We start from the raw sequence: 14,582 nt of genomic DNA on the forward strand, positions 1-14,582 counted from the left end.
ATTCTTTCCTTCCTCCCTTCCTTCCTTTTATTCAATACGTATTAAAGGTCTATTTGCTAAACACCATGGGAGGTACCACGGATACAGTAGTGAAAATACAACACCAGGATGCTAGAGTCTAGGAGAGAAGAAATACTTTAAAAATGAGTGAATTATTATCATAATATGTCCTACAGAGGGGAAGTACAATATAATATAAGTATGTATACCAGGATGAACTAACCCACCTGTGGAAGTGACATTTAAAAGGAGACTTGGAGAGTGAGAAGGAATTACTGAGACAAAGGGTTTGAACGTAAGGGCAGAGCTCACGGGATCTTTGTCAGGCAGAGGGAATGGAATGTGCAAAGGTCCTAAGACCTAAAGGAACTGGGTGAATTTAAGAAATCTTCCAAAGGTTAATGAGGCCTGGACTCAGAGTGAATGGAGTGTCTGAGACGTTATGCTGAGGCCAGATGAACCAGAACCAGGACCTTGTAGTCAGGTTAACAGTTTAAAGTTTATCCTAATATAATAGGGTGAGTTTTAGGGTTTATCATGTTGCAGTAGGTTGCCTGTGAGATGAAACTAAAGAAAACAGACACAAGGCACACAGAGTTATTTATTTATTTATTTATTTATTTATTTATTTATTTATTTACTTATTTATTACAGGATCTCACTCTGTCACCCAGACTGGGGTGCAGTGACACAATCATGCTCACTGTAACTTCAACCTCCTGGGCTCAAGTGATCCTCCCGCCTCAGCCCCCTGAGTAGCTGGGACCATGGCTACTCCTGGGCTCAAGCCATCCTCCCACTGCGGCCTCCCAAAGAGCTGGGATTATAGGCGTGAGCCACTGCACCTGGCACAGACATTTAAAAGAGATAAACTGTTATTCTAATCTTGTCAGCAATTTTATTTGTAAAGTGAAACCATTACTTTATCTTCTTTGTTTCGGGAAGATCTGTTTTTGTGTCTCAGCAAGACAAATTGGATCCCACTCATCTGGGGGAAGTGTAATGGGAAACAATTTTGGTTGAGAATCACCTCATTCTTGCTCTCTGTAGAGAGCTGTGCGGTGTCTCCTCAATAACCACAGACCTGTGAAACTTAAAGACTAGAGAATGAGTTATCCCACTTTCATAGGAGCTATGGGATCTTCTGGGAGGTAAAGAATTATAATCCATGGGATCTTCTGGGAGGTAAAGAATTATAATCCCCCATGGAGTTCAAAATTATTGTTCTTTTTCTGATAGATCAGGGTAGATGAGGCCATCTCGTAGGAAAAAATGAAGTGCTTTCTTCCTCCTTCCTCTCCAAAGAGCCTATCAGTGATGTATAGTTAGGGTCTGGTTGCGAGAAAATGGAAGGCATTGTATGCATTCTGCATATGGAGGGTTTCGATACAGGAAAATAGAGGCTTCATAATTGCTGGAAGAACTTCAGGAACAAAGGGCAAGAAAGCTGCACTGATGGATGTTTTCCTGCAGCTTTCCTTTTCTTCTGCCTTCTAGATCTCATGCAAATGCCTCTCATTAGCTGACCTGGAACCATAGAAGGAACTGGAGTCTGAAAATGTATTTCCTGGTTACTCTTATGTAATGCATGGGAGACCTCTGAAAAGGATGGCAGTGATGTCAAATTGACAATAGGACAATTCAGCACAGGTGATGACCCTGGTTTAACAGCAAAGCCTTGGCTGTTGTGAGGGGAAGAGGGTTCCCAGCGTAACAGACTGCTATTCTGACAGTGTGGATATATCTTGAGGCTTCTTGGCATTTGTCAGGTTGCTCCAGAAAAATGGAACGAATTAGATAAGTAGATGCAGATATATTTACATACACACATGCAGATTTACTTAAGGAACTGGCTCATGTGATTATAGAGGGTTGGCAAGTCCAAAATCTGCAGGGGGAGTTGGCAGACTGGAGACCCAGGGAAAAGCTGATGTTGCAGTTCAAGTCCGAGAGCTGTGTGCTGGCAGAATTCCCTCTTGCTAAAGGAGGTCAGTCTTTTGTTTTATTCAAGCCTTCAACAGATAGATGAGGCCCACTCACATTATGGAGGGCAATCTGCTTTACTCAAAGTCCACTGATTTAAATGCTAATCTCATCCAAAAACACCCTCACAGAAACATCCACGATAAAGTTTGACCAAATATTTGGGCACTGTGGCCTAGCCAAGTTGATTCACGTAATTAACCATCATACTTCTCCTTCCTTATTCATACCACTGCTAGATGGTGTTTTGAATTAAATTTTATATCAATATGCCTCAAGTGAAAAATTCATGGTCTTTTTATGTATATGTGGTTTAGTTCTGCCCTTTTAAACCAAAGAATGTGATGATAATTATTTCTTTCCTTTCTCTTAGATTTTACAACGAGCAAAGACATCTCTTTAGGCCATATTTTCTTAATATTTCATCATTAATTTATTCATTAGTTCAGTCTTTCAACAAGTATTTATTGATGATTTAGGCACTGAGGATAACACAGTGATATGAATAAAAGATCAGGCCCAGGAAAAAGACCTTAAGCTAGAGAGCAACACAAGCGTTTTGCTGTAATTGTGAAAAACAAATAAGGAAAATGCCAAGTGCAAAAGACATTAGATTTACAAGCCTTTAAGAGATGAGCCAAAATTTTGAAGAGGGATATTTTATGAGCAAATTCAATAAATGAAAATTTACAAGTTTTATAAATCACGATATCTGCAGGTATGTTCCTGAATAAAATTGAAGATGAGTGAGGACAGTTGTTTATTGAAACACTTTTTAATGTCAACTAATATGGTTTGTTTTGGAACCAAATGCCTTAGTAAAGAATACACACACCCTAACATATATTTAATGATTCTTTTATTGGGGCCCCAATTTCCTTTCTGATCTCAACACTATTGTCTTGCCAGCTGCTATACTTTTCAAGAAAGTAACTGCCATGGTTGATAGAGGATTACTACATTGAGAGCTGAGATGGCAGTTACTAGCTTTATGACAGTGCACATTTCACAACATCATCACCAATGCTATGGGTGTTAATAAAATCAAACAAAACTGTGGTAGGTTGAATTCCAAGATGACTCCCAATGACCCTCAACTTCATCTAATCCTCTCCACGTTGAGTGTGGATGAAACTTGTGAATATAATGAGACATCCACTGCTGTGTTTATATTGAACTCCATATAAAAACCTCCAGAAGGGAGGTTATATTGAGTGGGCCTGACCTAATCATTTAAGCTCTGCAATAGAAGATAGCCTTCTTTGGAGGATGCCAGAAGGGAAATCAGAGTTTTGCGGTAGCAGAGACATAGTCTGGCTGGCCCTAAGGAACATATCAGGAACATACCATGTTAAGGGCTACTTGACAGGGAACAGCAGGAGGTCTGTAAGAACTGGTTGACAACCACCAAGGAAACAGGAACCCCAGTCACAAAACCTCCAGGAACTAAATTCTGCCAAGAATTAGAATGAGCTTGGAAGTAGATTGTTTTTCTCAGAGCCTCCAGATGAAAACTCAGCTCAACTGACACTTTGATTTCTGCCTGTGACACCTGGAGCAGAAAATCCAGCCACATGGTGCCAGACTTGTGACCAACAGAAGTGTGGGCTAACAAATGGTGTTGTTTTAAGCTGCTAAGTTAGTGGGATTTGTTGTGCAGCAAAAGAAAACTAAGAGATAAACAAAAGCAAAACAACTTTTGTCCTACTTCTCTTTCTTTGGGATGTGAAATTGTGCTGAGACTGGTCCTGGGGTACCCTCATCTTATTCAGCTTACATAGGGTAAAGGAAGGGCTCTGAGCTCAATGGCAAGGCCACATGGCTGAGAGCAGAATCCCATGGTGCAAAGGCAGTTTCTTTAGGAGAGGCCCACTGAAACCCTTGCAAAATCTAGGAACAGCCAAGAAGGGTATTTTCTTCATAATCTTCCTGAATGTGGTTGAGTATATTTGGGTTCCCTACTTTTTGTCATTTATATTTCTATGAAAATGAGGTTTAGAATATTCAGCTAACTTATTAGTCAATCCAGGACTTGATATTATAGTAGTTCCTGTTTGTCTGCTGTTTCATTTTGTGCAGATTCATTCATTACCCATGATCTACTGCTGTCTGAAAATATTAAATGGAAAATTCCAGAAATGATCAACTCATAAGTTTTAAAATTGTGTGCCATTCTGGGTGGTGTGATGAAATTTCTTGCCATCATGTTCCGTTCCTTCCAGGGTGAGACTCCTGTCTTTATCCAGCACATTCATGCTGTAGACACCACCTGCCTGTTTGTCACTTAGTAGCAGTCTCAGTTATCAGATCGAAAAAGCATAGTATATTTAGGATTTTGTACTATCCTTGGTTTCAGAATCCACTGCAGGGAGTAGAATGTATCCCCTGCCGATAAGGGGATTCTATATATATCATGTTTTGACCCAAAGCAAATTCAAGTATGTGACTCAAATAATCACTTTGTAATGTTCAGTTCACAGTTGCTGAGTACTAATTCTATTTTCTTTTCTTTTTTGAGACAGGGTCTCACTTTGTTGCCTAGGCTGGATTGCTCAAGTGATCCTCCCACCTCAGCCTCTCAAGTAGCTGGGACTACAAGCGTATGCTAATTTTTGATTTCTTTTGTAGAGATGGGATCTCACTGTCTTACCCAGGCTGGTCTTAAACTCTTGAGCTCAAGCAGTTCTCCCACCTGGACCTCCCAGTGATGGGATTACAGATATGAGCCACTGTGCCTGGCTAATCCTATTTTTATTTTTATTTTTTGTGAAATATTTTGCTTTTTAACTGGTGAGACATAATTTTCAAAATCTTTTAATAAGTATACTATCATAGTTTGAATAACCAGAATTATATTTATTTCAAGAAAGCTAGATCAAATAAAGAATCCAAATGTATAAAGACTTCTTGAGAAAAATATAAAATGCAAATTTAGATTTGTACCTTATTCATTAATCGTGTAATTTAAAATGAAGTTGCTGTATTTTCTTTTCTTTTCTTTTTTGAGACTGAGTCTCGCTCTGTTGCTAGGCTGGAGTGCAGTGGTGTGATCTCGGCTCACTGCAACCTCCACCTCTCAGGTTCAAGTGATTCTCCTGCCCCAGCCTCTCGAGTAGCTGGGACTACAGGCACATGCCACCACGCCCAGCTAATTTCTGTATTTTTAGTAGAGATGGGATTTCACCATGTTGGCCAGGGTGGTCTCGATCTCTTGACCTCATGATCCACCCACCTCGGCCTTCCAAAGTGTTGGGATTACAGGCGTGAGCTACTGCACCTGCCCTGCTCTCCTTTATTTTATCCTCTTGGGGGTATAAGGCCTTATGTCAAGATTCATGGCTTGTCAAGTGGTGTATGGGCTGGATTCAACCTCCATTGATTCTCCTAGCTGGGCCCTTTTGTGCAGAAAACAACTGGTATGTAGCAGCACCAGTGGAGAGCCATTTGAGTAATCATAAAACAAGCAGAGGATGAAGAGGGAGGCTTATGTTATGAAAGCTAAGGGCAATTCATACTTCCATGGAAAAGCAAGTCTACTCAAATTCTTTTCCAAGCCAAATAAAGTAGAATGATCATCAGGGTTTATAATAAGCTGTTGGAAATATGTACTTCAGAAGGAAATCAGAGTAAAATTGAAAGAGTAAAGATGGGTGGATGGGGTATATAGAGCAGGGGCAGGTGAACTTTTTGTTAAAGGGCCAGATAGTAAATATTTTAGGCTTTGTGGACCATACAGTCTCTGTTGAAACTATTAACCTCTGCTTGAAAGCAGCCATAGAAAATATGTAAATGAATGGGTGTGGCTGTGTTCCAATAAAACTTTATTTACAAAAATGAGGTTGGGGTACAGGGGAGCATAGTTTGCAGTATAGATCACTGAGAAAAAAGGATACTCTGAGGCATTTTGTCGGTGTGACTCTAATGCTGATGCAGAAAGAGCTCTAAATCTGAGTAACAAGTATTGGTAAATTATTCAACAGATACACTCCTTACAAGATGAAAAATAACATTTGTTAACCAGTGTTCATTTATAGATCTACAAACATCAGGAATGGAAGTTTATTTGTCAGGCACATATTTCTCTGTTATATTCCCTGTAATATATACTCTGGAAGAAGAAAAAAAGGGGTGAACAGCCTATATTTCGCATAAAATGTTACTCTTTAATCTTATCTTGCAGTGTCAAATGTAAACAATATATATGGATGTGTGTTATGATTCCTGGAGTCAAGGTGAATTGTATTCCTGTTCCTTCATAGCAACTAGCTATTATCAGGGCTGATGTTTCTTGGGGCTGGCTTCACTAATGGAACTCAGATGATTTACTCAGATAAGAAATTCTTCGGAGAAAACTCACTGTAAGCAAAATACTTGAAGAGATATGAGAAAGGGCAATAATTAGGCCATAAAAACAGACTTTATCTTTTCAATGGAAAAAAAATCCTCCAGGATCCCAGCAATTTACTCATTTCCTAAGTATCTGAATGCATTATTCCATAGCATAAGTAAAAAGATATTTTGCTCTTTGAGAACAAATTGCCCTGAGTTATCAAACTTTCAAAGCTGGAAAAGAATCAGTCTTAGTCTTTGCTATTGTGAATAGCGCCGCAATAAACATACGTGTGCATGTGTCTTTATAGCAGCATGATTTATAGTCCTTTGGGTACATACCCAGTAATGGGATGCCTGGGTCAAATGGTATTTCTAGTTCTAGATCCCTGAGGAATCGCCACACTGACTTCCACAATGGTTGAACTAGTTTACAGTCCCACCAACAGTGTAAAAGTGTTCCTATTTCTCCATATCCTCTCCAGCACCTGTTGTTTCCTGACTTTAAAGACTTGGAACCAACCCAAATGTCCAACAATGTTAGACTGGATTAAGAAAATGTGGCACATATACACCATGGAACACTATGCAGTCATAAAAAATGATGAGTTCATGTCCTTTGCAGGGACATGGATGAAGCTGGAAACCATCATTCTCAGTAAACTATCACAAGGACAAAAAACCAAACACCGCATGTTCTCACTCGGGAATTGAACAATGAGAACACATGGACACAGGAAGGGGAACATCACACTCTGGGGACTGTTGTGAGTTGGGGGGAGGGGGGAGGGAGAGCATTAGGAGATATACCTAGTGCTAAATGATGAGTTAATGGGTGCAGCACACCAGCATGGCACATGTATACATATGTAACTAACCTGCACATGGTGCACATGTACCCTAAAACTTAAAGTATAATAATAATAAAAAATACATGATATTAATATGTGGATTTTGGTAATAATAATGATTAGATATATATTGATTTTTCTAAAAATGATATTAAAACTGTGAACCAATTTATTTGAATTAAAATATCTTTTAGGCCATCTAAAAAAAAAAAAAAGAATCAGTCTTAGAAAAGATCCACGTTATTGTGTGTGTGTTTTAGTTTGTTCTCAAGATGAAGATAGGCTGTTCCGCAAAGTCTTTACAAAGAATTATGTGAAATAGGTGGGAGCTGATAGTTTCTTGGGCAACTGGACATCTGAGCCTTAGTGTTTCATGCAGGGAGCAGAATTCCTTTGACCACATCAGCCCTCCCGCATTGTTTATTGCAGTCTGTAACCTCTCCTTACACCAAAGGCGAGACGTTTATGAAGGAGTTCACACAGCTGTTCTGATTTCTTAAGGCAATTAAGGCCAGCTGGAATATTCACTGTAATACACTTAATTTTGCAAGATTTTTGCATTCTATTGAAAACTGGCAGTTAACAGACCTCAGAGAAAGAGTTTAGATTTTGATTGTCATTTACCACTGCTAGAAATAAATTAAATTCTAGTGGGGCCAGACCTTAATGAAAACAAATTGATCTCCTCCATAGCACATTGATGAAAAGAAAGCTCAAAGATTTAAGAACTTTCTGAATTCTCTTGACTCTTTACTGCTAATTAGTACCATGACTGTCATTTAACAATGTATAAAGTATTTTGGTACTTGTTTTGACTTGTTTTTAATTATCTCTCTAATTTCCCATGGCACCTTTTAGTTCTACACTTGTTGCTAACAAATATACAAACTGTGGACAATAGTGAATTTTTTATTTATAAAACAAAATTTTGTTTTTCTTAGGTTTGGAATTCATTTCTGTGCAGTTAAAGATGGTAATTAGTAGCTTTCTTCTTCTAATGCCATTTTGAGATTTTATGAAAAAAAGTATGCGATAGAAAATTGGTTTGGTAATGCAGTGGGTGGAATTCTGAATCCTACTCTCTTCCTGGAGCTAGATAGATTTTTCCATATTGGTTCTGGGCATGGAAATGGTGTATTTCTATGAGGTTGGAGTCTAACAGTTACATCCATAATTTCTCTGTCTATGTGTTTTCTGGAACCAGCAACTTAGAAGACAGTGTACCATGAGAGAGCTAGCAGAGATGGAACTTATAAATATTCAATGACTTGGCTCTGCTTATCTTATTAGCTCTAATTTTTGCTTATTTTTATTTGAATATGGTGAGAGAAAAGGGTGACTACAATGTGTCAGTGAGAGAGAGCTGTAATCTGATTGCTTACTTGAAAGACTTTATTCTCAGTAGCATAGAGATTTGTTAGTGAAATAGTATGGTAGAGCATTAATTCAGGTCTGTGAGATTAATCTATTCCTTACTGAAGAATTACTGTAATGGTTGCTAAACCTAAAGCTTAGCTGCTCAACCTAAAGCTTAGCTGCTCCAAGTAAATCACTGATTAACACTAGATCTTGAGACTTAGGCCTATCTAGCATAAGATACTATAAATACAAGTTATTGTTATTTACTTTGTAGTATAAATATTCCATGTATCATGAATTCATATTGGTTAAGAGTTGAGAAGTCTTTCTTTTAAGATTTCTTCAGCCTATATGCTAGCTACTACTGAATGTTTTCTTTTCTTATTTTTTTCTTTTTTTTTTTTTGGTTCAGCAAAGGTGAATTCCTTTAGGCCCTGTGACTAACTTCTCTAGATTCAGAGATTATCTAATGAGTTCCTTAGAAAACTTTGGAACAAAATTAATTGAAAACTTACTGAGTGACTAATGTAATCATATCTCTAGGGAAATAAGCTGGCTCTTAATTTACTGGTTGTTTGCAAAAAGTTCTGGCAATGAACAGAAACTAGGATGAACAGCTATCATTAAGAAAAAAATTCATCAGGCACCTTGGATGTCCATATAAGACATAGAGAGGCCAGCTTTAAATGTTTCTTTTTTTTTTTCCAAAAGACATGACATTGCATCCTTGGCCATGTGTTGATAAAGTTCACCATTTGTATGCATGAAAATCTGATTTATAAAGTTTAAGATGTAGTCTGGACCTTTGTCCTGTAAAAGCTTTTAATGGATTCTTTATGGAAGAGTAACTGAGAAAAGAAATCTCAGAATGTTTATTTATAACATGAGTTGTGGAAACATATATAACCATGAAGGATATTATTGGAGGAAAAAAAACGTAACATCAGCACATTCATCTGTTTCAAATTTTGATGCATCAGGATAAATTTAATCTTTGCTCCAGAAGCATTTTAAATAGTCGTAGGGTATTTTTTCCATCAGACATTTTTATATTTGTGCTGAGATAATGCTTCAAATGTTTCAACACAACAGAGAAATGCTGTGGAAAAAATGAACTGCATCTTACTCTATTTCTAAACTCTAAATGATTTTAACTAATAGTCTTGACCAGAATTTTGTTTTCTTAAAATTTATCCCTTGCACTCATGTTGATTATTTGATACAATATTTCCCAGTATCATGAATATATGTGTTTTGTGTGTGTGTGTGTGCATCTGTGACTTGAGTGTGTGAATCAGGTCTTTTGCACCTTATGAGGTTTTTTTGTTTGTTTGTTTGTTTTTGAGATAGGCTCTCTGTCACCCAGAGCTGGAGTGCAGTGGCACAATCATAGCTCACTGAAGCCTCAGACTCTTGGCCTCAAGTGATCCTCCTGCTTTGACCACCCAACATAGGATTACAGGCATGAGCCACCACATCTGGCCTGTGAGTTTAATTTGGAACACAATTCCCGTGTCTATCTTCAAGGCCTAGAATAATGGACATTGTGAATGTACCCATAGTTTACCTCAAGTGCTGGGACAGATTTGAAGTAAGTGAAGTCTATCTTCATTGAACCTTGTCTCTCTTTCCAGGTCTTTCCATCGGAAGAAGTTTTGTCACATGGAAGTTCTGCCTCTGGCTTGGGAAGGCACTTTGGGCCACACAGAAGAGGACTGTCCTGGGACATTTGTATTTTGGAGAGTGGTTTCTGAATCCACTTTTATCTTTCTGTACTTCTCTCTACTACTCTGAATTTCTCAATCTGTCTCTCTCTTTCTCTCCCTCCCTCTTATTGTGTGTATTTATTTTTTAGAGCATGTGAGTTTTAATGCAAATACATACATACAAAGAATATAAAATTCTCCCTTCATTCCTCCCCACCCTCCAATTCCTATTCCCCTCCCAGCACCACTGTTTACATTTTAGTGTGTGTCTTTTTAGTCCTTAACACATACATTAAAGAAAGTACGTTGACTTCCAATTTCACTATTTTTTTCATTTCATAAATATTGTACTGTCTTATCTTCCCCCCCAAATTACCATTTTTAATATAAATATATTAATTTAATAACTGGAGGAGATGCAGACCTTGGTATACAGAAGCATATTTTGAGTTTCAAATGTCTTCACTTTCTAGACTACTCATGTAAAGCTCTCACTACATTTCGTGTTCTAGGGAACATGTGAAACACTTATAGTCGATTGAATTGTGTCCCCCCAGAAGGTATATCTATGTTCTAATTTCCGGAATCTGTCAGTGGCATCTTTTATGGAAAAAGAATCTCTGTAGATGGAACTGAGTTAAAGGTCTTGAGATGAGGAAATCACCCTGGGCTACCTGGGTGGGCTGTGAATCCAATGACAAGTATCTCTGTAAGATAGTCACTCAGAGAAGAATGCAAGGTGAAGACAGAGGCAGAGAATGGAGTGGTGTGGCCACAAGCCAAAAAAAATCAGAGAGTACTGGTGGCCACTAGGGGATGGAAGAGGCAAGGAAGAATTTTCCCCTGGCGCCTCCAGAGGGAGTGTGGCTCAGCTGTCATTTTGATTTTGAACTTCTGGCCTCCAGAACTGTGAGAGAATAAATTTATTGCTTTAAGCCACCTAGTTCATGGTATTTTGTAACAGCAGCTACAGGAAACTAATACAAACACCAAAAAAGCCAAAACACTATATTTCTGCTATTTAGAAATAGAATAAAATGAAACAAAATTTGATTTAAAAAATTAATTCATAAAATTCACTCTTAAATAAGCAATACATAACTTTTCTTGTTATAAAAAAAGTCCCAAGAATTGTAATTCTACCAAGCTTCTATTTAAGTGTTGTATAATTACTTGACTAAAGCACTAAAATGAAAAGATGTGTTTCTGGATTACTAAGAAGGATTTATTAAATAGTAACAAGAAAATGCTGAATTAAACTTATCTAAGCCTTAAAGATAAACATTTGGAACTGAATTCCAATAAAACTCATAAAATGGGAGCAATTTATTATTAATAATAATATTTATATTTATACAATGTACATTTATAAAACACCACCTTAAGAATGACAAGCTTCTGGCTCGTCAGCAGGCAGACATGCATGCCTGTCCTTCCATAGGCACACCAGAACTAATAACACCTGGTCTCTTGGTTTTGAATGCCATTTTAACCTCACCCAGGTGACATCTTTTATCTCTGCTTTGTGGCACTGGGCAAAAGAAAGCAATAAAACTTTGAGTGACATGAAAAAAAAAAAAAAAAAAGAATGACAAGTTTCTATTTGAGTCATTGCGTATTTACTTAACTAACAGCTGTAAGACAAAAAGAACAAAATCGAAATTACTTTAGAAGAGATACAAAAGAACATCTTCCTGTGGTCCTGGATTTCAGAAGGCTGGGTCAGTTTTGGAGATGACTCATTACTATTTTCAGTGTTGGGACAGAAGATGGGGGATGAAAATTACTTGGTGGAGAGGATTCTTGGGAAAGTCCATACTGGCTTCCCAGGGGAGGAAGAGGGACAGAAGGTCTTCTTCTTAGCAGTTATCCCCTCACATCCTTTGCAGCATCTGACCTCTGAATGGAGAATGAAATGGAGGTCCCGAGTCTGGGCCAGCTGTGTTTTGTTCAGGTGGGAGCATTGAATCAAGCATGTGTAAATGACCAAGATTATCTGTGATGCCATTTTTATTGGATTCCATTTCAGAAGATGAACAAACTTTGTGATATCAAAGGAAAGCATAATAAAACTTACATGTTCTGCTAGTCCTGAGACTGGCAGTACATGCAGCACCAGGGCAAGCTCTGTATTGCATTTGTAGAGGAATTGCTGGATCAAGATACTGTTGGCTGGATGGAGGAATTCTTTTCCTGTGATTCTGCTCCTACGAGGGTGGTGTCCTTGGATCATTGAGCCATCCGTGTTGTATTAGTTTGCTAGGACTGCCATAACAAAGTACCACAAACCAGGTGGCTTCAACAACAGAAATTCATTTTCTTACAGTTTTGGAGGCTACAAGTCCAAGGTCAGGGTGACAGCAGGTTTGGTTTCCCCTGAGGCCTCTCTCCTCGACTTGGAGATGGCCACTGTCTTGCTGTGTCCTCACGTGGTCTCTCTTCTGCATGCATGCATCCTGATGTCTCTCTGTTGCAATTTCTTCTTGGATTAGGGCTCACTCTAATGGCCTCCTTTTAACTTAATCCCCTCTTTAAGTTAAAGGCCCTGTCTCCAAATTTCGCCACATTCTGAAGTACTGGGGATTAGGGCTTCAACATACGGACTTTAGGGAAATAGAATTCAGGCCATAACACCAGCCTAATGCTCCATTTAATACTCCCTCTTCTTGAGAGGTCTGGTAATCCAGAGAATTCCCTAGATTTAGATTCATAGAGAGACGATTATTCATTTCTGTTCAGCACTGAGGCTCAAGATAAACAATTTTCTTCTTGCTCTCAGAGATGGCAAGTGTAGTAGATGCTGTAGTGCCTGCCCAGATTCTTTAGGCCCTTTCACTTCTGTGTTTTCTGGTTGACTTCAACTACAGGTATTGGATGAGGGCTCTCCACACTGAAGAAAACTTTTTTCTTTTTTTTTAAAGATGAATATTTCTTTCTTTTTTTTTTTGTAATACTTTAAGTTCTAGGGTACATGTGCACAATGTGCAGGTTTGTTACATCTGTATACATGTGCCATGTTGGTGTGCTGCACCCATTAACTCGTCATTTACATTAGGTGTACCTCCTAATGCTATCCCTCCCTCCTTCCCCCACCCCACGACGGGTCTCAGTGTGTGATGTTCCTCATCCTGTGTCCAACTGTTCTCATTGTTCAGTTCCCACCTCTGAGTGAGAACATGTGGTGTTTGGTTTTTTGTCCTTGCGATAGTTTGCTGAGAATGATGGTTTCCAGCTTCATCCATGTCCCTACAAAGGACATGAACTCATCATTTTTTATGGCTGCATAGTATTCCATGGTGTATATGTGCCACATTTTCTTAATCCAGTCTATCATTGGTGGACATTTGGGTTGGTTCCAAGTCTTTGCTATTGTGAATAGTGCAGCAATGAACATACGTGTGCATGTGTCTTATAGCAGCATGATTTATAATCCTTTGGTTTTATACCCAGTAATGGGATGGCTGGGTCAAATGGTATTTCTAGTTCTAGATCCTTGAGGAATCGCTACACTGTCTTCCACAATAGTTGAACTAGTTTACAGTCCCACCAACAGTGTAAAAGTGTTCCTATTTCTCCACATCCTCTCCAGCACCTGTTGTTTCCTGACTTTTTAATGATCGCCATTCTAACTGGTGTGAGATGGTATCTCATTGTGGTTTTGATTTGCATTTCTGTGATGGCCAGTGATGATGAGCATTTTTTCATGTGTCTGTTGGCTGCATAAATGTCTGAAGAAGACTTTTTTCCTTGTGAGTATGGCAGGTTGGCCACGTTGGGGATTAATGACTCTTGGGAGTGTCTTTCAATCAATGACTGAGAGAAATTGGTGTCTAACTATCCCAGTTTCTTTGGCTTTCAGACAAGATGATTCTGAGTCATATACTTTATATCATTTCCCAGATATTCTCCAAGAGATTAAGCTCCAGTTATCCAACATGCTATTTTGTTTGATAATGTACCCTTCATTGACTATCTTCCCTTTTCTGTCTCAGATTCTCCCTCCTCTCCATTGTTTATTGTACCTCCCAAATAAATATTTTTCATTTGAATTATTTTCTCTGGGTCTGCTTGTTTTAGGGAGGAAGATAATCTAAACTAAGGCAATTAATATTAGAAGTTGTTCTAGGAAGCAGATCTTCAAGATGGATCCTAGAATAGAAGCACTTGACATTCAGATTGCAACAAAGACCCATTGTTAGCACTAAGAGGGGTTGTGATCAGCTCCAGCGTATTGTAGCATTATAATCATTAAGACTCTTATTGTGGTGAGTTAGGTTGGGCTGAGGTGAAAGGGTGTGCACTATCTCATGCAATATCTCTAGAATCTGAGAGATGGGGTGATATGGTTAGGCTT

The 14,582-nt window shown here is 38.5% G+C and overlaps 1 protein-coding gene across 1 annotated transcript in view; it reads left to right on the forward strand.

Annotated features, from left to right (window-relative positions):
* LOC112136064 (uncharacterized) overlaps positions 1–14,282 on the forward strand; it is an 83,280-nt gene extending 68,998 nt beyond the window's left edge. Inside the window, exons 7-8 of the mRNA XM_054529342.2 lie at positions 9,873–10,007; positions 10,157–14,282. The gene's annotated coding sequence lies outside the window, so the exon portion shown is untranslated. The remainder of the gene's footprint in view (positions 1–9,872; positions 10,008–10,156) is intronic.
* The last annotated feature ends 300 nt before the right edge of the window (positions 14,283–14,582 follow it).

Source organism: Pongo abelii, chromosome 14 (genome assembly GCF_028885655.2).
Source record: "Pongo abelii isolate AG06213 chromosome 14, NHGRI_mPonAbe1-v2.0_pri, whole genome shotgun sequence".
NCBI lineage: Eukaryota > Metazoa > Chordata > Mammalia > Primates > Hominidae > Pongo > Pongo abelii.